This window comes from Triturus cristatus, chromosome 7, assembly GCF_964204655.1.
Source record: "Triturus cristatus chromosome 7, aTriCri1.1, whole genome shotgun sequence".
Taxonomy (NCBI): Eukaryota; Metazoa; Chordata; class Amphibia; order Caudata; family Salamandridae; genus Triturus; species Triturus cristatus.
In genome coordinates, this window is record NC_140590.1 from 1,701,005,342 (window position 1) to 1,701,030,147 (window position 24,806).

At 44.8% G+C, this 24,806-nt stretch overlaps 1 pseudogene; it reads right to left on the reverse strand.

The window, feature by feature from the left end:
• Positions 1–21,609, reverse strand: part of LOC146812811 (protein mono-ADP-ribosyltransferase TIPARP-like) — a 197,958-nt pseudogene extending 176,349 nt beyond the window's left edge.
• Between the last annotated feature and the right edge of the window lie 3,197 nt (positions 21,610–24,806).

The window sequence follows — 24,806 nt, forward strand, 5'->3', positions numbered from 1 at the left end:
TTTTGGAGCAGGGCAGCGCAGCAATGTTCCTTGCAGCGCTGTCCAGCACCCAAACATCTAATATGTGGTCCCAAGTCTTTGCACCACTTTTAAGACCAGCTATTTTCTAGTCTTAAAAAACTGCCTCTAACTGGACTTAGCCGCAGTTTTGGGGGGTTATTGCCGTATGGGAATTTCATTGTAAATATCGCGAAGTGGGGTTAGCAGCAGTTTTTGCACAGAAACGCCCCCCTTGCATCTCATTTTCGTAAGCCACGCTAACAGAAGTGCTCATCTTAAAAATTCACGTTTAAGCCAGAAAAGTGTAGCTCACTGCAGTTAGGGGCAACTTACGGCGATAAAAAAAAGCCACCGTACCGTCAAAGAATTGAGGCTACGGCGGCGTTAAGTTCTTTATATCCATAAATCGTGCAAGCAAAAAAAAAAATTATAAATAAACCAAGCAACTTTAAACACATGCTTGCAAAAAATACGCTCTGTCTGTAAAGATATGAAAAGCAATGCATTTTACATTGAGAAATTGTACAGGCTAAAAATACAGTTAAATAAAGAATGTAACTGCTAATAAGCAATCCTTAAATTTGCAAGTGTGTGAGGTGAAAATCTATTAAATCTGTATACAATGTAACAGTTACATGCGCGCGCCTTGAGACTGTCAAAAAACATCCTTGCACACAAAAAATCAATGGCTGTGTTTTACAAAAGGCAGATGTACAAAATAATCCAATATTAAAGTTTGTATGTTAATAATGCATAAAAGTTAATTTAGAAACAAGGGGACAAATATCCTGAAAGGCAATGTGTTTGTACGTGTTGTTTGCCGGACTGTCAAACCATGTGTGGGAAAATTGAACCTCCATGCGAAAATACTTTTTTCGCCCAAAGTAAACATAGACACAAAGGCAGCAGTTCATAGTGCATGTGAAATTTTCATCTTCACCAAAAGCAGCAATATTAAATGAGTAGTAGTTCATATGTTTTTATTTTTTTTATTCTAACTTATCTAAAATCATCTATTAGTTATTATCTAAAAAATTTGAGCAGAGGTCGCCTACCAATTTTTGTAAAATGAGAACTGAGCCAAGCATGTACTTGGCACAAACTATCAGAAAACTGAACCGTGTGCTTTGGACATCAAAGTGAAAATGTCCAAACTGTTGGGACTGTGTTAAAGGCTGAACTGCCTCTTTCCTGTGAAGAAATCTTATAATTTGCATCAACAGTCTCTGGGCAGTAAACAGTGTGAAGTGCCCAAGATGACCGTAAGTTGAGATAACGCCGAGACTCAAATGTGGGTTTTGTACTTAGAAATCTTCCCACTTCAATCAATCAATCAGGCGTTTGTAGAGAACGCTACTCACCCGTGAGGGTCTCAAGATGCTGGGGGAGGGAGACGGTGTAGGTTCCGGTCCATCGGGGTGGGGGGGGGGGGGGGTTCGCCGAAGAGCCAGGTCTTGAGGTCAGCGTAGGAGAGCTGGGCTGATCGTAGGGTCATTTTGGGTGCGTGGAAATTGAGTCGGCTCTTCGGTATGATGGTCTGGTATCATGGAGGGACTTGTGTACGTGGGTGAGCATCTTGAAGGTGACTCTTGCCTCGATGGGGAGCCAGTTTAGTGTGTGCAGTGACTTGGAAGGTTGGGGATCAGTCTTGCGGCAGCGTTCTGGATGTTCTGTAGTTTGCGGGTGAAGTTTTTGCTGATTCCGGCGTAGAGTGCGTTGCCATAGTCGAGTCTGCTGGGGATCAGGGCGTGAGTGACAGTTTTTCTGTTTGAGGGGGATCCATTTGAAGGTCTTATGTAGGGGGCGGAGGGTGTGGAAGCAGGTGGACGAGACGGCATTGATCTAGCGGTCCATTTTGAGCTCGGAGTCCAGGATGATTCCCAGGTTGTGAGCGTGGTCCGTGGGGGTGGGTGGGTTTCCGTGGGTGGGGGGTCACCAGGTGTCGTTCCAAACATCGGGGTTTGGTCCCATTATGAGTACTTCTGTCTTGTTGGTGTTTAGTTGTAGGCAGCTGTTTTTCATCCATTTGGTGATGGCTTCCATGCCTTCCCGAAAGTTGTGTCTGGCGGTGTTGGGTTCATTGGATAGGGAGAGGATAAGTTGGGTGTTGTGTGCGTATGACACAATGTTGAGTCCAAAGGTTCTGACGAAGCGGCGAGTGGAGCCATGTAGATGTTGAAGAGCGTGGGGCTGAGGGAGGACCCCTGAGGGACTCAGCAGGTGGTTGGTTTAGGGTCCGAGAGGAAAGGGGGGGAGTCTGATCCACTGTGTTCTGCGGGAGAGGAAGGAGCGCATCCAGTCGAGGGCTTTGTCCTGTTGTGTTTCGATTTCGATGCCCGTATATAGGTTTCCCTGAATCATGTCCTTATATAGGTACAATTCACATTGCCCTTATTTAGGCATAGAATCCCAGTCCTTAATTAGGCATTAGCCATGCAATCCAAATACAGGCATGGTCACCTACATCCGTCCATCCCACGTCACAACGAGTTCTTAGAAACCAGACCCTTAAGCCGTCTGGACTTTCCCTAGCTAGGATTATTGATTTCTCCAAGAACTCATCTATTATGCATGAACTACTATTCCTTAGGGGTTCATCCATGATGTTTTCCTCTGCCTGACTTTACATCAATGCTAGCATTCCTAAGCACCTTCCAGGTATAAATATGCCTTCCCTTACCATGGAAAACCACGGCACGGCACGACTTGACTGCATGGTTCGCCACGGCAAGTTTGGAAGAGACCATATCCCGGTCTGACGCACTGACCAGACACTGTCATCCCTGCTCGCAGAGACTCCAGCTTCCGGTGTTCTGACTCCTTTCACGGGGTGTTAGAGTTTGAGACCCGGAAAGAGATTCCCACCTCTCTCATTCTAAAGGTATGGAGATGACTAGAACCTAGGGGGGACTCTTGGCATATAAACTTAGTATATACCATACTATAGAAAACAGCACCTACTTCTTACCTCGCACTACACTTAGATTAGGTACACTGGGGTAGAACAATTTAGAAGCATCAGACGAGTATTCACTTTTTTAGCCTGTGTTATTTATGTATGTATATATAAATATATGTCATAGATAAAAGACAATGCTATTACAGTATTATTTCTTGTTACTGCTTACGCTGTGCGCATTATATCTTGCTTACTGTCTAATGATTGTAACAGCTCATATCTCTTACACGAGAAACAAGACTGTTCAATAAATCCTTTTATTGAAACGCCCATCTATCTATTTCTATGTAACTCTGGAGAAATTAAGCATGCACGATTGACTGAGTGAAACTGTTATCTATTGTATCCCCGATTCTGAGACATGTTCCGATTCTAAGAGAAACAAAGTTGTCATGTTTATTCGGTTGTCAGAAACTAAACCCTTCTTGTTTATTCGAGAAGTTTCTAGTGACCTCCGAGTTAGCTTTCACACAAAGTAATTAAGTTTAATGTACTTGATAAGAGCATACTGACCTTAGTCCTATGCAAAAACTATAGTGTATATTATTCCAATGCGCAGAGCCTATAAGGGAAATAGGAACTACACTACAGTCCTGGATCCCTGCTTCGTGGAGTCTGCATATTAGTGTGCGGTGGGAGACTGTATCGAATACCGCTGAGAGGTCAAGGAGGATGAGGGCTACTGTTTCTTCTTTGTCCAGTAGGGTGCGGATGTCATCTGTTGTGGTGAGGAGGGCAGTTTCCGTGCTATGTTTTTTTCTGAAGCCAGATTGAGAGGAGTCGAGGATGTTGTGCTCTTCGATGAAAGTGGCGTGTTGGCTGTTGACGGCTTTGTCGATGACGTTCGCTGGGAGCAGGGAGAGGGGTCTGTAGTTTTTGAGGTCGGTGGGGTGAGCCGAGGGTTTCTTTAGGAGAGGGTTGATCTCAGCGTGTTTCCAGTCATCAGGGAACGAGGCGTTCGCCAGATAGCGGTTAATGGTGTGGTGGAGCATGGGTGCGATAGAGTCGGCGGCTCTGTTGAAGAAGTGGTGGGGGCAGGGATCCGTGGGGGCCCCGGAGTTGATTGACTTCATCGTCTTCAGTGTGTCTTTGGTGGTGAGGGCTGTCCAGTTGTCCATCGCTGGTTTCAGTTTGTCTGGGGTGGTTGGTGAGGAGGGTTCCGTGTGTTAGTTATCTTCAACGAAGTTGTCGTAGATGCTTTGGATTTTGTGGTGAAAGAAGGTGCTCAGTCTGTCGCAGAGGTCTTGGGAGGGAGGAATGTCAGTTGCCTCGCTGGTGGGTGGTGCAAACTCCTTCATGATGTTGAAGAGTTCTTTGCTATTGTGTGCGTGCGTGGAGATTCTGTCTTCGATTGCTTTTTATCTAGTTTTTCTGATGAGTTGATGGTGGGCGTTGGTAGCGGCTTTGCAGTTGTCGTGTGTTTCCTTGGATTTGGTGTTCCTCCAGGTCTTTTAGAGGCGGTGGCAAGTGCGTCTGGACTCTCGAAGTTCGGTGGTGAACCACCTGGCTTTCTTGGCGTGGGTGTTGTTTTTTTTCTTGAGGGGGGCTATGGTGTTAGCGTTGTCGGAGATCCATCTGTGCAGGGTTTGGGATCCGGTGTAGGGGTCATTGTTTTTGGCGCTGGTTGAGGTGATGAGTGAAGAGGTGAGCTGGTCGTCGGTGATTCTGGACTAGTTTCTACGTGGGAGCAGGTGCTAGTCTCTGTGGATGGTTGGTGTTCTGAAGGTGAAGTGGACACAACGGTGGTCGGTCCATGGGAGTTCGTGGTGTGACTGCAGGTGATGGAGTTTCCTGTTGTGAAGAGGGGATCGAGGGTGTGTCCTGCTGAGTGCGTGGGTTCGGTTATGATTTGGCAGAGTCAAACATTGAGGAGGTTGTCGAGGAGGGGTGTGGTGTTGGGGTCCAGCTGGTTGTCGAGGTGGAAGTTGAGGTCTCCAGGCAGTGTGCACTTGGTGGATGCGATGGCGTGCATGGAGATGATGTCTGTGATGGAGTTGGTGAAAGGTCCGCGTGGTCCAGGGGGTCGGTAAATGAGGGTTCCTCAGAGGGTGGTGGAAGGGCTGACCTGTATCTTGAAGTGCAGGTGTGCCATCAGGTCTGTGGGTTTGTCAGGGAGCGTGCTCAGGCGGAGGAGAGTGTATTTGTAGATGATGGCAATTCCTCCTCCCGGGCAGGTGTGGCAGGCCTTCCTGGTGATCTTGTACCCTTGTGCGATGGCGATGGCGATGCCCGGGCCCGAGGTGGTGTTGGTCCAGGTTTTGATGAAGAACACTACGTCCGGGGTGGTGCTGTGGAGTATGTCCCAGATTTCGGTGGCGTGGTTGTGGAGGGATCAGACGTTGAGGAGGATGCATTGCAGGGTCTTTGGTTTGGGTGTGTTTTTGCGGGTGGGTTGTACTGGGTCCATATTCCTTGCGGTGCTGTGGGTTTGTCTGCAGCGGTGGCAGCTGAAGGGTCCATGATTGTCGGCCGGAGAAGCTAGCTTGCAGTTGTTGTTGCGGCCCGGGTTGAGTTTGTGGAGTGCTTCTGGGTCGCAACATTGGTGGTGCGGAGGTCCAGGGTCCCTGGCGCTGGTCGCGGTCGGGTCATGGATGGGCAGAGACGGGCTTGCCTTTAGCGCGCCAGTGGTGTGTTTGCTGCACGGCCACGCAGCGGCAGGCATTTTATGGGGGAGGTGGGAGGGAGGTTCAGCTGGGTGGCGGTAGCGGGAGACAGGCGGAGGGGAGGGGCTGCAGGGGCAGCAGCAGTGGGTGGCCACTGGAGTGCATTTAATGCATGTGAAAGGAGAAGGTCCAAAATATTTAAACGTGTAATGAGAGAAACATTGGTTGCATATACAAATAAAGGTTTACAATTTCAACAGGCACAGTGCTTAGTTAAATGAGTCCCTTTTTTTCTTCTATCGAAAGTCTCCTGCTGGATGCATTGAGACACAGTGGCGGCTGGGAAATGGGTGGGGCGTGTGTAACTGCATTCATTTAACTTCTACTTATTAAATAAAGATTCAATATATACTTAAGCATATTGTATACTTATTCAATAAAGAAAAGAAATAGGCACTTACCTTCCTGCTTCCGCGCTCTGGTTTTCTTCTCTGTTCTGCCTCCAGCTCGGTACCCTCAACAACTCCCCTAACCAATCCTGGCGCTGCTTTCATGCTGTAAACAAGCATGAGAGGAGCATCACAATTGGAGGGAGTGGCCTCTCCCAGGGCTCTCAAGACCACTGGAGGCCTGTGCTTTCTCTTACTTAACTGTCTAAGACAGCTGGGTTAGAGAAGTTTGAAATGCGCATGTCTGGCTGGCCGTCGCAAGACAGCTGGCCAGACATACCCACTTTAAACTATGCACAGACAGGCCACCACTCCTCCCTGCAGGTACTGGGAGACAGCAGACCCTGCCCTGTCCTAACGCTCTAGACGAGTTGACACTTTGTCTCTGGGGCATTTTTAGTGGGGCGACACTCCTCTGCTATTTTTGGAGGAGCCGCTCCTACGCAGTAGACAGTGGCAGCTGGTGCAGGTAAGAGCGGTGAGGAGTGGCGGGGTGGTCGACAGATGACAACCAGGGAAAATAATTTTTATTTTTTTAAAAGCCATTTACCTTGCACTCACTGCATCGCTGGTTTGGCGAGTGCAAGGTAAGTGGTTTCTTTTTTTTACTTTTATTTTCCCTCGTTGTCATCTGTACACTTCCCCGCCCCACAGTTCTTACCTGCATTGGCAGTGACTGGCAGTAGATGTGTAAAATCAATAAATCAACTGTTAGTTATGTTTAAAATGAGCAATACAGAAGACAAATGTCTCAGTTTCAAAATGATTGGCACAACACATTTCCATGTACTCTATTTTAACATGTGAACTTCTGCTTGCAACTTCTGATATAAAGAATACATTTTTTGTTTCACAGATGTGTTTTTTGGATCCAAATGTTTTCATCATTTAGCTCAGAATTGTACTTAATTAGCAACGTCACAGTACTTGTTTGTGCTCACGCAAACGCTTTAAACCTAAGTTCATAAATTTAAAGACAATTGATTATGTGTGCTATCTCATACTTAATTTAGTGGCGCACGTATTAGAATACTCAAATTCAATGCCGTATAAAAGTCAGTTACTACAATGGGGTGCTTGGTTCACAGTAAATAAAAATTTACCACCTGTTTCCGCAGAACTCGCATCCAGTACAAAAACACAAATTTCTTACCTTTATTGCATAAATTACATTAACCTTTACCATTATCCGCAAAACATGTTGTTCAGCAGCATAGGCTGCAATAAAATTTTGCTAAAATCCATTAACAAAGCCAACAACTGTCACATAGGCAAAACCCAGTGTCTCAACTCTGTCCTCAAAGTGGTTTATGTCTAGCATTTGACCTTTCAAGCTTGTGCAGATTATTGGCTCATTTGTACAACTGTACAATGCCAGCTGCAAAGCAAGCCTGCTTTCACCATGCAATACCTTCATCACCCGTGGCTGGGAAACAGCATTAACAACCAGCGGCGGATCCTCTGCAATGGTGGAGGAGCGTCGTCCCACTGGCTCAGAGCCAGTAGCTGAAAAAATAAAATGATATTTTAATATTGTTTTATTTTTCAGTTGCTGGCTGATCAAGCATGTGTGTGAGGCCTGGCCATGGAAGGAGGATGGTTAGGTTCACTTTTAAGTGCGCATGTCAGTTTGGCCAGCCATCTTAGGCCGGCCAAACTAACATGTGCACTTAGGTTTCTTCAGTCCGGCTGTATTGCACAGCTGGTTTGGAGAAACAGCACAGACTCCGGTGCCTGAGCGAGCGTTAATCCAGTCTGCTCAGGCCAATCCCAGCGCTGCTCTCATACTTGAGAGCAGCGCAGGGATTGGATGGGGAGTCCGTGATGCCAGGAACTGGAAGCAGAGGAGCATGAGGTAGGCCGACAGCACCAGGTTAGTCTTTTGTATTTTATTATTGAACCCCCTTCGCACCTTCCCCCGTGCCCCCTCCACCCGCCCCACCACTTTTAACTGTTAACAACGCATTCTAAACTATGCATGCTGGTACAACGCAAGCGTTACCACGTTTGCCTTTACCGCGCATATACTTTTACCATGCATATTCCTTTACCACGCATGCCTTTACAAAAGTTTTCATTTCAAAGGTGGTAAAGGTGTATGCATGGTAAAGGCCGTCAGCGCTCTCGATTTGGAATAAATGGGTGTGGAGTGGCAGGTGTTGGGGACTTGGAGGGACTTTCTGCCTGGACAAGAATTGAAGGAACTGCTAAGTGAGTAGATTTCTCTGTTTTTGGGGCTGGGGTCGTGGTACTTTTCAGGGCTGGGCTTTAGTGCTCAGGGCGGGGCATCACGGTAGTTTTTAGGGCTGTGGGCTGGTTTTAGAGCTCAGGGTGGGGGGCTGGGGTGTTTTGAGGGCTGGTGTTGTGTTGTTTGTAGAGCTGGGGGCTGGATAATAGGGCTCAGAGCAGGGGGGTGAGGTAGTTTTTAAGGTTGGGGGTAGTTTTAGGGCCAGGACGGGGGCTGGTGTGTTTTTAGGGCTGGGGTCTGGTAGTTTTTAGGGCTGGGTTTTAGGGCTCGGGGCAGGGTGTCAGCGTAGTTTTTAGGTCTGAGGTGATTGCTTATCTGGGGCCGGGTTTTGGGGCTCAGGGTGGAAGCTGGGGTGTAACCGTCACTACGCATATCCCTTTACCAATCATACCTTTGCAACAAAATTTGTTGTAAAGGCATGCCTGATAAAGACATGCATGGTAAAGACGCTGTTGTGCTAAAGACCGCATTGTTAAGGGATGCGAAGTATGTGTGGTTCCATCATACAACCCCTGTGGCTTAACATCGAGCATTGGCACATTTTATGAGTGCGTATCTACCCTTTTAGGTCGAGTCTAGCACAGCGCGCATGCGCTGCTCTAAGAGATTACCTTTAGAAATTGGTCTACACTTTTCAAGCACTCGTGCTTGTGGTGGCATGCACCTTTTTAGAGCGAAAACAGTCGGCGCGCAGGGTCCATCTGTTTTCAATTAGCATGGCCGCACGCGCTTGTTTACATTTGTCTGCTCACGCTCGCTTTCACTTTCTTGCCGGTTCTTCACTTTTCTTTAGCTTTTTTTCCTTTTTTCTTGTTTTTTTTAAAGGGTTGGCTTGCACCACACTTTCATTCACTTTACTAACTCCACGATAAGTTTTGCCTTGTCGTTTATTTAATAATTGTATTTCCTTTTAAAGATTTTCGTTGGCCTGTGACCTGCTTGCTAGTAAGGAGGGGTCATTCGCTCCAATGCCGTTATTACTGCTGCTCGCGTTCCACTGCAGTCAGTGGTGAAGCCCTAAGACCCTTCACAGGCTGGAAACTTCTGTCCGAGGGCTGGGACAACGAAGTCTCATTTATGGCAAGTTCCAGCTGATGCCTTCGAATCCATGATCTCGCACTAATTTGGATCGAGCTAATGATTTGGCAGTTGACTGGGCGTCCGAGGCTCGTGAATGTCTGCTTTCAAATGGAACGCGTTCTCGGCTGTGAAGCTTCCTTCTTTGTAGCAGTATGGCGTATGCACAAAGGCATTACTTAGATTGTTTGTTTGCAGACGGTTGAGGAGGCTGCACAAAACAATGGCCACATTCTTATCCAGTAACATTTCATGTTTCCCCGGCCAGGAAGGAAGCTGGTTTTCTTCAAAAAGTTACAAAGAGAATACCAAGCTGGAATATGGAGCTGGGCTGGTCTTCGGTTGATTTCTATGGAAAGGCCCTTTGTGAGGCTCTCACTGAGGTTCAAACCTACTGCTCTCAGAACAGTATCTATACTTTTGTTTAATACTTAGTTTGATCATAACGCGCTTTCTGAGTGTTTATAGTAACGTGTTCTCGAAAGCTATCTTGCAAAATTACGCTTCAGGCATTTCTTTTTCTCAAATTTTAAGCAACACGTCTGTTTATAACTGCTTCTCATTTCCCCCTTTAAAGTTGACTTGATTGAGTCCCACTTCTGTTTTGTCCATATCTCCCAGGCTCCCATATCTCCTGTGTGGCATATTTTAAGAAGGATTTACAGAGAGTGGCTTGTGCGTTTTGTCTGTGTGAACATCCACTGATTCTTAAAGGGTGGCCGCCTTTTCATCATCACTTTGCAGGTCATGTCGTGCACGCAGCAGAATTTGACTCGCTACGAGTCTCTCGGGCTTCTTCAGAGCTTCGGTCTGTAACATGCTCCTTCTAAATCGAACGCGTAGTTGTGTCCTCTGCAAGAAAATGCCCATGACCATATAGGAATTTTTATTTCTATAGGGTCTTTTTACAGGAATATTCTTTTTTAGAGTACGAATCTCTGCGCTTCTGAAAGTCCTATTCCAAGAGTGATGCGAAGCTTTCACAAAATCGTAAACTTATCTCTACAGTTGTTCAACCCTAGTGTATCTTGGTCCATGATCTGCTTTTGTAAAATAATGTACTATTCTTTGCTTTCCGCTTCGGTTTTACTTATAATATTCACGTTGTGCAATCATTTCAGTGATAGGATTATTTTATTGTTTATTTTCAGGTTGTGCAATGAACCAATTCTTATATCAAAGGCTTTGATCGCCATATAGCGGTGTTCCATTCATTTACTTCCCAAGGGAATAATCCTAATCTACCATCTTGTCTTCAGGGTGGCTTTATGAGGTGCTGGCACGGTGCACAAGTTACGACGCTGGGTCAGCTTCTTAGAAACGGGGTACTCTTGACATAGGAGACAAGCATTGGCATAGCCAATAGGTCTCGCTTTTGGGACCTTATAAGTATTTATTTACGCAGCACAATATCCTTGGTGCAACAACATCAACTGTAGCATGGCTAAACACTTATAAGGTCCCAAAGGCGAGACCTACTGGCTATGCCAATGCTTGTTTGCATTGCTGTTAGAGAACACAAATGTGAATCTATCGCACCTCTCTTCGATTCACCCCATTCTTCAGCGCAGCAACAGTTTCCCCAACTCTTCTCACATAGAACACTCTCCTCTAGACATGCACAACAGACTTGAATGCAGGGCTTTAAGTGTGCCGGGTCCTGCCGGTGCTCAGGGCCAGTGGTTCGAAAAACCAGGTTCTGAGACAGGTCCCTATCAGACTCTCCATTTTTGCCTTCACCCTCAGGTTGAAAAAAATACATTTTAACTCTACAGCTTTTCCACCCTTCACTGCTCTTGATGTGACTTCAAAGAGACTCGCTATATTTCTTTCACAGTCTCTTCATTTTAGAACTGAGGCACTTTCAATATGTTGTTAAGGAAGCCATAGTGGTACTAGTCCTGGCTTGTTTTTAGGTGTAATGTTACATGTTGTGTTAAATGTCTGGATGCAATGACAGAAGCAGCAAAAAACAGCTTCTGTGTTTTTAAGCGCAGCAATTAATTACATCGGCCACACCCGTTTGAGATACCCCCCCCCCCCTCCGTTTCTTTCTCCCACTGACAGCCCTGCTCTAATATCCAGAAGTGCTTTGATGCCCAACCAGTGGTATGAGGCGCTTTCACTGAAGCCACATACTCACTCTAAGCATCACATTCTATAATAGAGGGAGTCTGACTTCGTGATCTTTCTGAAATGTGACGCCGTTGTTGACTGGCACTACAACCCCGCGAGTTTCCATACGTTTCCTGGACCGGCCGTCGTAGGCTCTGCCCTCCCCCTATTCTTCTCCTAGTGAACGTAAAGGCCAGGCCTCGGGCCCGGTGGTAAATCTCAGAGAGGCCGATGTCCAGGTATTGTGTTATGCGTTCCTCTGACTGGGTCACACTAACACTGCTCGACCAAGGGAGGAATAGAAGTGGGTGGCGGGGGGTGGCTTACCTCTGTGTGATTGGCTGGAGGTGGGAGGGGGCTGCAGAGAGCAGCCATTGTCCAGCGCGCCATCACAGCTGTCAGCCGAAGCCACCGTGCCAAGCCAGTGCCGCCATCCCCCACCTCAGAGCGGGCTGGGGGCGTGGCTGTGTGCGGGGGTGTGAAGAGCGAGAGAGTGAAGGTGCGCCGATAAAAGCGCAGCAAGTAGAGACCGATGAACCTTTGAGGGGGCAGTGGCAGGCGAGTAGAGGTGGGTAGTAGGTGACTCAGAGCAACTTCCAGCCCTGCCGCTCCCAGAGACAGCAAGTCCATCCAGAGAAGAGGCGCGCTCCGGGCACCATGCGGACACTCTCTGCTGTGGGCGTTCTCCTGCTGGCTTCGGCAGTCTCGGCTACACAGATGTGAGACATAGTACTGGTGCCTTTACTGTATTGGGTACTGCTGCTGCCTAAGGGAAGGAGGGTGTCGTGGGTAGGCATCACCAGAGAGGGCATGGGTTCCATCTGCCTCCTGAGCCAGGGACACTCCCGCCCCTGTGTAGTTGCTGGCATTAATGACCCTGACCCACCCTCAGTCAGAGGGACCCCGCACCTGCGTAGGAGCTGGCATTGCCCAGTGTCCCCTGATGCCGTGGCCTCCCTCACCTGTGTAGGAGCTGGCATTAATGACCCTGTGCCCCATGATGCTGCGACAACATCCCCCACCTGTGTAAGAGCTGGCCATAATTACCCTGTGAAGTCCTGCACCTGTGTGAGGTGGTTACGTCTCGTGCACACCGGGGCAGTTATATCCCAGGAGATGGCATTGCCCAGTGCCCCCTGATGCTATGGCGTCCCTTACCTGCGTAGGAGCGGTCAGTACGCAGAACCCCCTGAGGATGAGACATTTTGTACAAAGTCTCCTCCTACTGCTATGACCCCCCCAAAAAAATCAAAATCCTTTACTCTCCTATCCCTCCACTATCCTTTTCAATCAAAACAACAGACTAACATGTTCACTTCTCAAATTTCATATTCCACTAATTCACCACTAATCCTGTATGGGTCCCAGAGTAGCGTGCTACTCGCCAAAAAGGCCCTTCAACACCTCAACAGAGGTAAACAAGCATTATATAAATGCAAACCTTTTTCCCTCTTCTATCCCTCCGCTACCTTTCTCTATCCAACTGAATAACACATCCACCACTCAAACTACTTTCATATTTCACTATACTAATTTTCAACACTAATCCTTTATGGGTTCCGGAGTAGTGTGCTACTCGCCAATAAAACGCTTCAACACCCCATCAGGGTTACAAGCGCTATAGAAATGCAAACCTTTTTCCCTTTCTACCCCTCCCCAACACATCTCAACCCAAATAACTCTAACATATCCACCACTCAAATTACTTTCATATTTCACTATACTAATTCAACACTAATCCTTATGGGCTCCAGAGTAACGTGCTACTCACCCAAAAAAAAAAAGCGCTTCAAACCATATTAGGGGTAGCAAGCGCTATATAAATACAAACCTCTTTCCCTCTTCTATCCTGCCGCTACCCATCTCTATCCAAATAACTGAATAACATATCCACCACTCAAATTACTTCATATTTTACTATACTAATTTTCAACACTAATCCTTTAATGGGTTCCGGAGTAGCGTGCTACTCGCCAGAAAAGCGCTTCAACTCCCTTTCAGGGGTATTGAGCGCTATATGAATGCAAACCTTTCTCCCCTTCTATCTTTCCGCTATCCTTCTCACTCCAAATAACTGACTAATATCCACCACTCAAATTACTTTCATAGTTCACCATACTAATTAACCACTAATCCTTTATGGGTTTCCGGAGTAGTGTGCTACTGCTAAAAAAAAAAGGCGCTTCAACACCCCATCAGGGGTATAAAGTGCTGTATAAATACAAACCTTTTTTCCTTTTCAATCCTTCTGCTATCCTTCCGAATCCAAATAACTGACTAACCTATCCACCACTTTAATTACTTTCATATTTCACTATACTAATCTAACAATAATCCTTTAGGGGTCCCGGAGTAGCGTGCTACTCGCCGAAAAAGCGCTTCAACACCTCATCAGGGGTAGTAAGCGCTATATAAATGCAATTAAAATACAATACTTGTTTAGCAGCTGTCATTGTGCAGTGTCCTCGAGTGACATACCGTGCATGGGCACGAGCTGACAATTTCTCCTTGTTCTGCCCCCCCCCCCGAGGCGAGGTAGCCCGTACCTGTGACCCCCGAGGCAGCATGCGTCTGCGCCCGTATAGGACCCGACATTCCCTGTCACTCTTAGTTCCTCTGTCTTCCGGTCTACCCAGATCACCCCTTCCTCTGTCACCGCCTCCCTGTTAGCCTGTCGCACTCTTTTTATTCCTGTCACAATCCTGTCAGTGGCGTAGCAAGGCTGGCATCAGCCCTAATGCATGGAAGCAAAATGGGCCTCATCGTTAGTTAAGCACAGAAATATACCCGTAATTGGAATGTACTGGTTCACTTAGAACACTGGGCCCCAGTGCCACTGCACCTGTTGCACTATTGTTGGCTACCCCCTTGTCTGTCACTGTCACATCATCCTTCACAGTACCCTTTGTCACCCAACTCTTTTTTCTGCCACCCCCTCCTCAGCTCCCCTTCTCAAGACATGTCACTTGTGCCTCCTCTCCTGGTGGGCCCTAAGCTGAATGCACAGGAAATCTTCCGTGCTTAAAGCACATTAAACATTTAAGGGCATAATTATGAGAGGCTATTGTCTCCTTTGCGTTGCACCACGCAAAGAGGTACATGCGTGACGCAAGCCTCTAAGTCAGATTTATGTAGCCACTCAAAGCCACTTTGCCTGGCGTTGAATGGCTTTAAAAATTTGGAGTAAGCCAACTCAGCGCAAATTGCTGTGTTACCTTACGCTGCACAAGGGTGGAGTTGCGGTGGGTGTTCCCACACAACTCCCATATTTTTTTAGGCATTCTTAGGTTTACAAGGACTCTAAATCTGGGAATGCGCCAAAATCTTACGTCTCCCCAGGTGAGGCGTAACAAGGAGAAATATCTTTATTTGTCCTCTTTTTTTCCTCTTTCATTTGCAGCACATATAGAAAGAGGAAAAAGCCTCCCAGGATTGTTTTTGTGCAGGAAGGTTCCCCTTCCGGTGCAAAAGCAATCTTGCATGCAACGGAGGTACCCTTGCAACATGACACAAGGGTGCCTGCGTTGTCGTTATTCACCAGTGTAAGGGGAAAGGACAGGAATGCACCATATTGGATAAATCTAAATTATTCCTGACCTTTCTCCTTGTTACACCTTACCTGGGGACGCATAAGATTTTGGTGCATTCCCAGATCTATAAGTCCTTGTACATTTGGGAATGCATCAAGAACCATGGAAGTTGAGTGGGGACATCCACCGCAACGCCCATTAAATTAACGCCTCCCTTGCGTAGAGTAAGGCAACGCAGCGATTTGCACTGCGTTGCCTTATTCCAGATTTTTTAAAGTCATTCAAAGGCACGTAAAGTGGCTTTTTTGCATGGCTTTCTAAATCGCCCTTAGAGGTGATGCAGGTCTCTCATGAATATGCCCCTTAGTTAGGGGACGTGAAAGTCAGGGTCCGCTCAACCGTAAAATGAGATTTACTGCTGTGCCTCCAGCAGGCGGCGCCAGATTGCACCTTGAAGCTACAAAAGCAGTCTTGTTGCAGGGAGGGAGGTGGCACGTAATAGGCATACCGATATTTTGCCCGATGCCCCTGCTTGAACTGGGATAGGTGAGTGAAGTGAGCCTCAGCGCTATGGCAAACCCTTTACCAATGTTGCAGGGATAATATGGGCAAAGTAAAAAAAAATGTGTTTCAAAGGCATAGGACATAAGGAAAAGTATTTCAATTCAGAAACACAAATGCAAAAACAAATATCTGACGTGACAGCTTGAGATTTATGCTGTATTTAAGGGACTAAGGGGCATTTAACAGGCATTGACAAAGGCAGCAGGACTGGCTTTTGTACCTTGGGAGATGTGTGAATTCTGTAAAATGTTTTTTGCTTTTGTATATGATGTATTTTGTGACACCAATACACAACTGCAGTAGGAAATGCACAGGTCAAAATACAGATATTGTGGGCATATTTTTTTTAAAAACAGTTTTTTGTATTTATTCTTGCTACAGCGCCATCTTGTGCCCTGTGGTCTTTTCACCTATATATTTTATCAGCATTACAGTATGCAGACGATATGTAATTCTGGAATACACAGCAGCCGGCCTTTCTTGCTCTCCAGTTTGTCTTCATAGTTATATTGACCTAAAGCGAAACACATAAAAAAACAAAATCGTATTTTTGGAGCACATATATGGCACGGGTGGACAATCGATGGGGATAGAGTTGAAGTCAACACGTGCCAGTACCTCGGGGTCTGGCAAGATGGAAACATGACCCATAGACAGGGACACTGGAAGTATGCAATTCTGCTACCGCAGAGGTTTCCCCATAATTATGTATTTGCCATGTAATCCATCATGCATAAACTGCAGATTTTAATAATAAAAGATTTTTTTCTAGCTCAAATGTACACCGGAACCCTTATCCCTAAGTTTGACTGGTCATCTTTTAGTTGCTTACTTCTGCATTTGGATGTTAAATTGTTACTAAAGGGGTGACATTATTACCAGGTGTAAAAAGGACAAAATATGGAAGTACTACAATCACAAAATGTGCCACATTATGCCGCATAATTTGCTTTTTTGTGTTGCATAATTTTTTCAACCCTAACGCATAATTTGGTCAACCTCTGCCACATAATTCCAGTGGCCCTACCCATAGAATGCGGCATAGAGCCCCGCTAAACAGAGCTGTTTTTATTGCCATACCAACTCTGCCAACTCTATGTAGAGCCCAGGCGAGAACAGACTGGAAGTTCTAAAATATAAGTTCTTCTCTGCTGTCTTGTATGTCTCATCCTCTTATGGCAAGAAAGTGGACAAAGATCTGGTGATTATATCGTCAAATGTTATCGGATCCATCTTGTGTCTCCCAAACTGAACTCCGGTCTGCCAAAAAAGCCAAGAATTTGGCATCAATTACCAGGGAGGTAGCTTGGTCAGTAAGTTGTGGGGGAGATGGTGGTGGGGCAATCACGCTGACATATGTCAATCATTATATGAGAAGCAGCGCATGAATGGGCTTAAGGGCGAGTGGAAAGGGAAAGGAGTGCGGATTGTGAGGGGTTCTTAAAACACAGTGTTTTGTACAGTAACCATGTTGTAAGACCTACAAAACCGAGACAAGCGTGTGTGCATGTTTTTATCTGAGTGAGTATTTAAAAATCCCACGTAAAATCAGTGATTCAATACACAAAACAACTGTCGGTCTAACATTGTATATAACCCTAACACAACAAAAAAGTAGAACTAGAGATGTGATGGAGTCTAAACAGAAACGTCTAAGTTCCTATCACCCACCAAGGTGGCTTGCTTCATCATCTGGGAACTATGGGAACTACCAGTGAACCACACACCTATATAGAAATGAAGGTAGTGGTTACACATTTGTCCCAGAAGTGAGTGCCAGTATACTTCTTATTTTATAAAAAGCATGGTGACTATTTGTAGGGTGATGGTTGCAGTGCTAGTGATAATGTGTGAAAAAAGTGCTGTTAAAATTGACTACCAAGACACAAAAGTATTTATTTGGGCGCTGTCTTGGTGTCAATATAAAAATCACCAACATATCAGAGATTCACCTTACCATACAGGACTGAAAGCTCCTGTACCCAACTATTTATTAAATAGTACATTTATTAGGGGGGTGTAACACCCCAAACACCCCCCACCCCCCAAAGCTATGCCCCTGTCAATCACTGTGTCAGACTGAAGGCTGACCTACTTCTTATCTAATTTTGCTTTAGCCTGAAAAGTGCTGCAGCGGTCACTCTTAAGATGACCTTTGCAGAGATCTGGGCCACCAACCAGAACATTTACTCCTCAAAAGGCATTTAGAATCTCATGGGAAGTCTGGATGAGTGGAACCTTCAGAAGCTCTGGGACCTCGCTCCGAACAATAACTCTTTCAAGAAACTAGCCCATTCAAAGGATATAATTCATGGAGAACTTGGACGACAGCTTGCGATTTATTCTGTATTTAAGGGGCAAAGAGGCTTTTAACAGGCACTGACAAAGGCAATAGGCCTGTTCTTGTATCTTGGGAGATGTGTGAATGTTGTAAATGTTTTTTGCTAGACTGAAGTTGTATTGTTTGAACGTTCTTTAAAGGCGCTGCAGGATTGGCAACAAAAGTATTAATGCATAATGGTAGTCTTCGGTCTTGAAATGAAATCTGCTGCCTTCCTCCCACAACTCACCTAAAGCGCAGAACTACGTAACAATGAATCTGAAAATAGAGCCAAGAACACCACTTATGCAGTTCAGATTCCAACTCGTAGCGCTAGGTGACTTAAGAGTGAATTGGAAAACTGAATGGGGGGGGCTCTGCAAATGCCGCAGAGGGTGTAACTATAAGAGGAAATCCTTTTCTCATATACTGTGTGTGTGCCCCAATAAGGTCCAAGGACTCGTCTCCTTAGGTCTTGTTTTTTGAGACTGATTGTTCTGACAACCAGGGAGGCAACAACTGCCCGCGTCATGGGTCACGACGTGCATCCTATTTGCAGAGTAGCTACATCTCTCATAGTGGCACGAGAGCCTTGGAAAAAGCTACTGTTCAGTCCCACGGTAAAGACTGCAAGAAAGGCAGATTGAAGGAGCCCGACAACCCGAAGCCCACCAAGATTCTCGAGCGGACCATGGGTCTCAGTGAAGACCTCGACTCCTAGGGCTGCACATCAAATATAACAATCGCAGACTAACGTAGCACCTTTGTAGAACGCACACTGGGGGCTGAGTGGACGGAAAATCTTACATACAACCAGAATTATATGCAGTACTTTTGTAGTATATAGAATCTTCCTTTTTGTGGAATTTGTAGCCTACTATATGTTCCCAACTTGCATGAAAACAATAATTATTTTTAACCATGCAGGGCCCCCAATTCTACAATTGGTGTGTCTCTAGGCGTTAAATCCATGTTTCTATACGTTTGTTAGTACTACTTTACACTGTGTTTTTTAATCAATTTGGTTCTCGGTCTTTGTATTGTTGATGATTTTAATTATTCAAGACAATAAACAATTTATCTACTTACTTATTAAGCTCATCTTTGCTTCAGACATTTTTCATAAATTCCCTGCATCATGTGGCAAGACCTCGAGCTCAGCCCAGTATGTTGATTCCTATAAAACATGTATTCAGTTGTTAACTGAGGTACAAATACCAATTTTAGAGGGGCCGCAGAAGCAGGCCTTATAACAGATTATAATCAAGGGGGTTGTTTAGAGTTTGGCAGATGCCCTTTACAACCTATTCAGAGAGCATCTAAGCAAAATGTGGAGGCGTTGGATCTAGGTCTTGCAGCATGAATCTTTTCTGGATTCACATGCTGTGCATTATTTAGCTTACTGGACCCCTCTGTTCTTGGTAACTACACTTGAGACAATAATTTCTCTACAACCTTTAGTCAGTCCAACCATCATACAAGGAGATGTGATCGCCTGATGGCCTATGCCTTCTGAACCTACTGGGGAAATTGCAGAAGGCTCCCAATTTAGGATTTCTACCTCATTCTCCTTGAGATTCTTTCTCAGTAAATATGGCGAAGAATGGGTGTCCTTTTTCTCTGTTTCATCCTGATGAAGACCCTGCATTAACAGAGGAGTCGAAACACTTTAGACTTCATAGACAATTAGACAGGAAAATTGTGTCTGGAATAGATTAATTGGGCATCTTTGTAAATCAGTTGTTGTTCTCCATTCCCATGATTTTTCTCTTTTCCTATAGGTGTTTGCCACTTTGTTTTTCACTTTTCACCATGTGATTACATTTGAGCGCTCAGCACCATTTTGCTTGTTTATGCTAAATAATCAATGCAAATTAAATATGTTTTTCTTTTGCTCACAATCTGTTGTCTGCTCCATGTGACATTTAATTGGTGAGTTTTTGATCTGGAAAATGCATGAATCACATCATTTTGAAGACTATGACCTTCTGCATAATTATTATTGAAATTATTCCACGGTGGACCATTGTTGCCGTTCTCAACATTCTAAATTGGGTGTTTCCACTAGTCTTTGGAAATTGAAGGCTTCAATAACTAACAATTCCGCTTTATTTTTTGATTCCTATCTCTTTAGGAGGCTGGTATAAAGAATGTTTTTGCCTTGGCTAGTTGGTGCAATGGTTAATTTCTTTTCATTTGTCCTTCCAAGCTTATGCTAAAAACCAGCAGCAGAGAAATAAACAAAGTATTCCCCCTTCCCCAAAGCTATATGCTTTTAAGAAAGAAGTTTACATATAAAAATTAATGAAATATTGCATATAATTTTAATTAAACATTATGGATACGTCCTAACAAGTTGATTCAGGTTTATTTATTTAACACATATGGTTAAATAAAACCGTTTTTGTAAAAACAAAAATGTCACTAAAATTAATAGTGCGAAAAAGAAGACCTCCAGTGTATGATAAATGACCTATCAGGGTATGTTTAGCTAAAAATATTTCTAGCAATTGTGAAGAATATGATTATATAAAACACTGTTTGAGTAAGGTAATGTTGCTCGCTAACGCTATTAGTAGACTATAAAAAGATTGCGGGAAAAGAAACTTTCACATGTATTTAGAGTAAAAAATCCTCCTTCCCTAAGCTGTTCTTGTGAGGTATTGGATATGAGATATTGGAATTTCTTGATGTAATCGAAAGACATGTTTTCCTTCAGATTTGCAGTCTGAGCTCCAAGGCATCCCGTATGTCTTACGTCTGGAGTTTGGACTCGTGGCAACTTCCCTTACAGCCCTAGCATCTGTTTTTTTTTTTTGAAACCTTTATTACAGAATGCAGAAGATATACAAGGATGGGCCTACAACCTTCCGGCCGGCCGCTAGCAAACAGTGGGAGCATAGACACAATTATTAAACACAAGCGACAAGTGATAAAGGTCCCAGAAATCGAAGAAAGCGTTGGCGGCCACACCGTCCGGAGCCCCCAACTGGCGGTTCCATTTTTTATAAGAAACTATAAACAAATCCACAAGGCAGCAAAAGTCAAAGCAGCATTATGGGCTCCCCTGGGGAGGACCCTACCGATCCACCCTAGCATCTGTTTTGAGGTGGGGGAATTGCCGGCTAAGTGGAGAAGTTGGGTCACTACGTGCCGCTTTGCTGCATGAAATCTTTACCTCAAGAAAATAAAAAAGTGTATTAATTTGTTCCTTTCTATAAGCTAGGGAATTTATTGGGTTGAACCATGCTAATAGTTTTCCTACGTCTAAATCCTTATTAAAAAGCCATTTAAAATAATCTTCTTATAAAATAGGTTGGAGTCAGGATATGTTAATATGTCAGTGGTAGGAGAGAAATTTGTTTATACAAGAAAGCTGTCTGTGGAAAAACATGGAACCTTATCGTACTGCCCCACATGGAGTACAGATAATGATTTTATTATTGAGATTATTTTGTTGCCTCTGCAGGTAATAAAAAGCACTTGAGACACTCTCCTGAGTAGGGAGAGAGTTTGTGATTTATGTAATCTCCATGTACAAGACAAGAGTTTTACCAACTTTGCGCTCCGCTGGGAACGGGAAGTTGCGGCAAAATTCCGACTCCGTGGTGGAGCGGAGTACATCCCTCAGCCCCTTCAAAAAAATAATAAAAAGAAAAACACTTACCTTCTCTTCTGCAGTCTGCGGGCCGCCGTCCTCCTCGCCGCTGCGTCTTTTTCTTGCCGTCGTCCACCTCCTTGCATCCCCCTACGTATTATGTCTTGTAAGTGGGTTTTTTAAAAATTGTTTTGTGGTGCTGTGTGTAGAGCGGAGTTCCATGGAGGTTTTTTAACTCTGTGGAACTACGCGGAGCGCCACTGCACCCAGGGTTAATCATTTTTGCATGCCCTATCTTGCACTTTGCACGTCATCACTTTTTAAGACCGGTGTTTTAAAAATATTATGTACAACCAGTAGAAGAAGAAGCATATCAATGTGTGCCCTCCCACCCAATAAAGTGGTAGGTGCTAAACTGTTTACAATTTTTCAATGTTTCCTAAATTTGTACTGATGATTGTTTGCAATTGTCTTGGCGTAATTTTCTAGGTTGGATTTAATGATTGCTCTTTGCTCGGCGTCACTTTATTTCTCTACTTTTATTGATACGATGTAGGTTGAATTTATGATAGCTCTTTGCATGATGTCACTTTTTCCCTATCAATGAGTGGGAATGTGTGACAAGTTTTATTTTTTTCCGACACTTTTAAATCTGTATTGATGATTTACTTGCTATTAATCTGCTGATAACATGTATTTTGAATCTATGATAGCACTTTGCACAACGTCACTATTTCCCTCTGAATGTAAAGGAACTTCCCTAAAGTTTCACCTTTTCAAATCCTGTATGCTGGAATATTTGATTGTTCCTTTGTTATGTCGACCTCCATCGGAGTTCCGTATCATAAAATAAAATTGAGCTGAATTAAATTGGGTACATTTGATGGATTAAGCTATTATGATAATCTGCAATTAAAAGTAAAAGTTACAATTAATAAAACTGTTTTAATATACAGGATTATGATGAAAGTATTACTTAAAACACTTGATACATTGTGATGATTGTGCAAACATGCAACGATCTAAAGTGACAGATTGTGCTTGTAAGAGTCGTTAAAAGGAGGTCTGTGTTCGATGGTTGTGCAAACATGCTGTTCACGACTGAGCCTCTAGTTCACGCTGGTGGAACTCATTGGGGGGGTAGTCAGTCAGTGCTTGCCTCCATGAAGGAGTCCTGGGTTCATCTTCGCACAAAATGAGCCTCTAGGTACCGGCTCAATAATGCGTGAGTAAAGGGTTGTACAGTTGTGCTAAAAAGAAATGTGGCTGCCCCTGTTGTTAACGTTGTCTGGATTCACGGGAGGCGTGTGCTGTGGTTTTCCTTATTTGCAGTTGATCAGTGCTGGCTTGATACTGTTCTGGTGCAACTGATGTGTACTCTCAATTTGTTTTTCGAACGGCGTCAAAAAATTGACAAACCCAATATTTAAAGCATTCAGGCATTCGATGGCTGCCTTCCTGCCTGCGCATAATCCTAGGTGGCTGTCTTCCTGCATGCACGTACCCCCAGGTGGCTGTCTTCCTGCATGTACGTACCCCCAGGTGGCTGCCTTCCTGCCTGTGCGTACCCCCAGGTGGCTGGCTTCATGCATGTACACACCTCCAGGTGGCTGCCTTCTTCATGTACGTACCCCCACGTGGCTTACTTCCTGCATGTACATACCTCGTGGTGGCTGCCTTCCTGCATGCATGTACCCCTAGGTGGTTGTCTCCCTGCATATATGTACCCCAGATTGTTCAGCGGCTTCCTTAGATGGTGTCTGAGTTCAGTATAAAGTTCTGGGCAGATACATATTACGTGAATTGATGTCTCTTTCATTTTGCCACATAATCTACACATGGCAATATCTGCCGATGTGATCTTTGTGGGTAAAGTGTCTAGAGTGGGCACAGTGTCAGAGTGGTACCCCACGAATTTGCTTTTTAAACTAAGTGAATAGCACAATTTTTAACATTATTCCGGTCTGCAAGAAGTGTTACTGGTTATGGTTTGCCATGAGCGTGCTCGTTTTGGCATTTTTATCCTCCAGCATTGAGAACCTTCTAATGACTTTGAGTGAAAATGTTTTTGAATTCCTTACTTGAGAGTGATAAGACCCACAGGTCTGATGCTTGGAGTGTGGGTAAGGAGGCTTCTTAATATTTCCTATACAAGGATGCTTGGCTGGTGGTGCTTATTTCTTGCCAGATAAACTGGTCCAATGTACCTGTCTGAGCGGCTTTTAGCCATTAACATAACCTTAAAAAGGAGACATGCCTGGCCAGGTTTTGTTTTAAAAGGCAGAATATTTTGCGAGGCAGAAGGTTGTTTGATATGTTGATGCTATTAATCGGTCTAAAAGTTCTGACCCTTTCACTCATTATTTCACTCCCGTAGGCTAAGGTGGGACTCAATTTTGTGCCAGAATGGGACGTGTCCTAGAAGTTTATTCCTATCCATGGCCATGGTTCCATGACTTTCACACGTCCACGTTGGCACATCACAGACGAACGCTTGTGGTTTCTGCCCAGGTGCTATAATTCTTTCCGCTGTTGCGCCTAGGTCAGCGTGTCCTAGAACAGCACCCAGGTACAAGCCTGGTCTACAATGGAGCTCCCGCCACGCCCGGCTCCAAGCAATGGGATAACAAAGGGAGCACACTTGGAACAGTGGTTCTTGGCATCTTAAACAGCGGATCCTCTGGCACTAGATTGATGGAGTTATTTGGCCACAGGTCTGCTGTGTAGGTTGCCTGTTCAGTTCCCTGTCCGGGATGTGAACTCGTCCCTCAACAAGGCTTTCCCTTTCCTAAAGGAAATCTTGTATTTCTTTCAGGGACACAGTCAGGAGTCGACTGGCCATTAACCTCATCAGACAAATTACCAGTTGTTGTCGAGCTGCATAAGAGTCTCCAGAGCTACTCCCTGCTAGTTATTACATTTTTTATCTATTCTCTTCCAGCAAACAAAAAGGAAAAGTGTTGCTAAACCCCGTTGGAGATGACGCCTACTGATCACCTGCACCTCTCACATACAGTTATCCATGACTTCAGGTCTAAACGTAGACTTCATCACTGAGTTTATCTTTGTGAATCAGGCCCTGGACTTCAGGTCTAAACGTAGACTTCATCACTAAGTTTATCTTTGTGAATCAGGGCCTTGGACTTCAGGTCTAAACTTAGAATTCAGGTCTAAACTTAGACTTCAGGTCTAAGGTTACCATTTGAGAATTGGGCCCTCTGTGTTCTGTGATGTTGACATCTTTAGTCTTTTCACCAATACAATTTTGTAGTGTATTCTCCCAAGTACGCAGTCCCCGTCTTGTGCTCTCTAAAGCAAGGCCCCGTTAGAAAGGGTTTGGTGG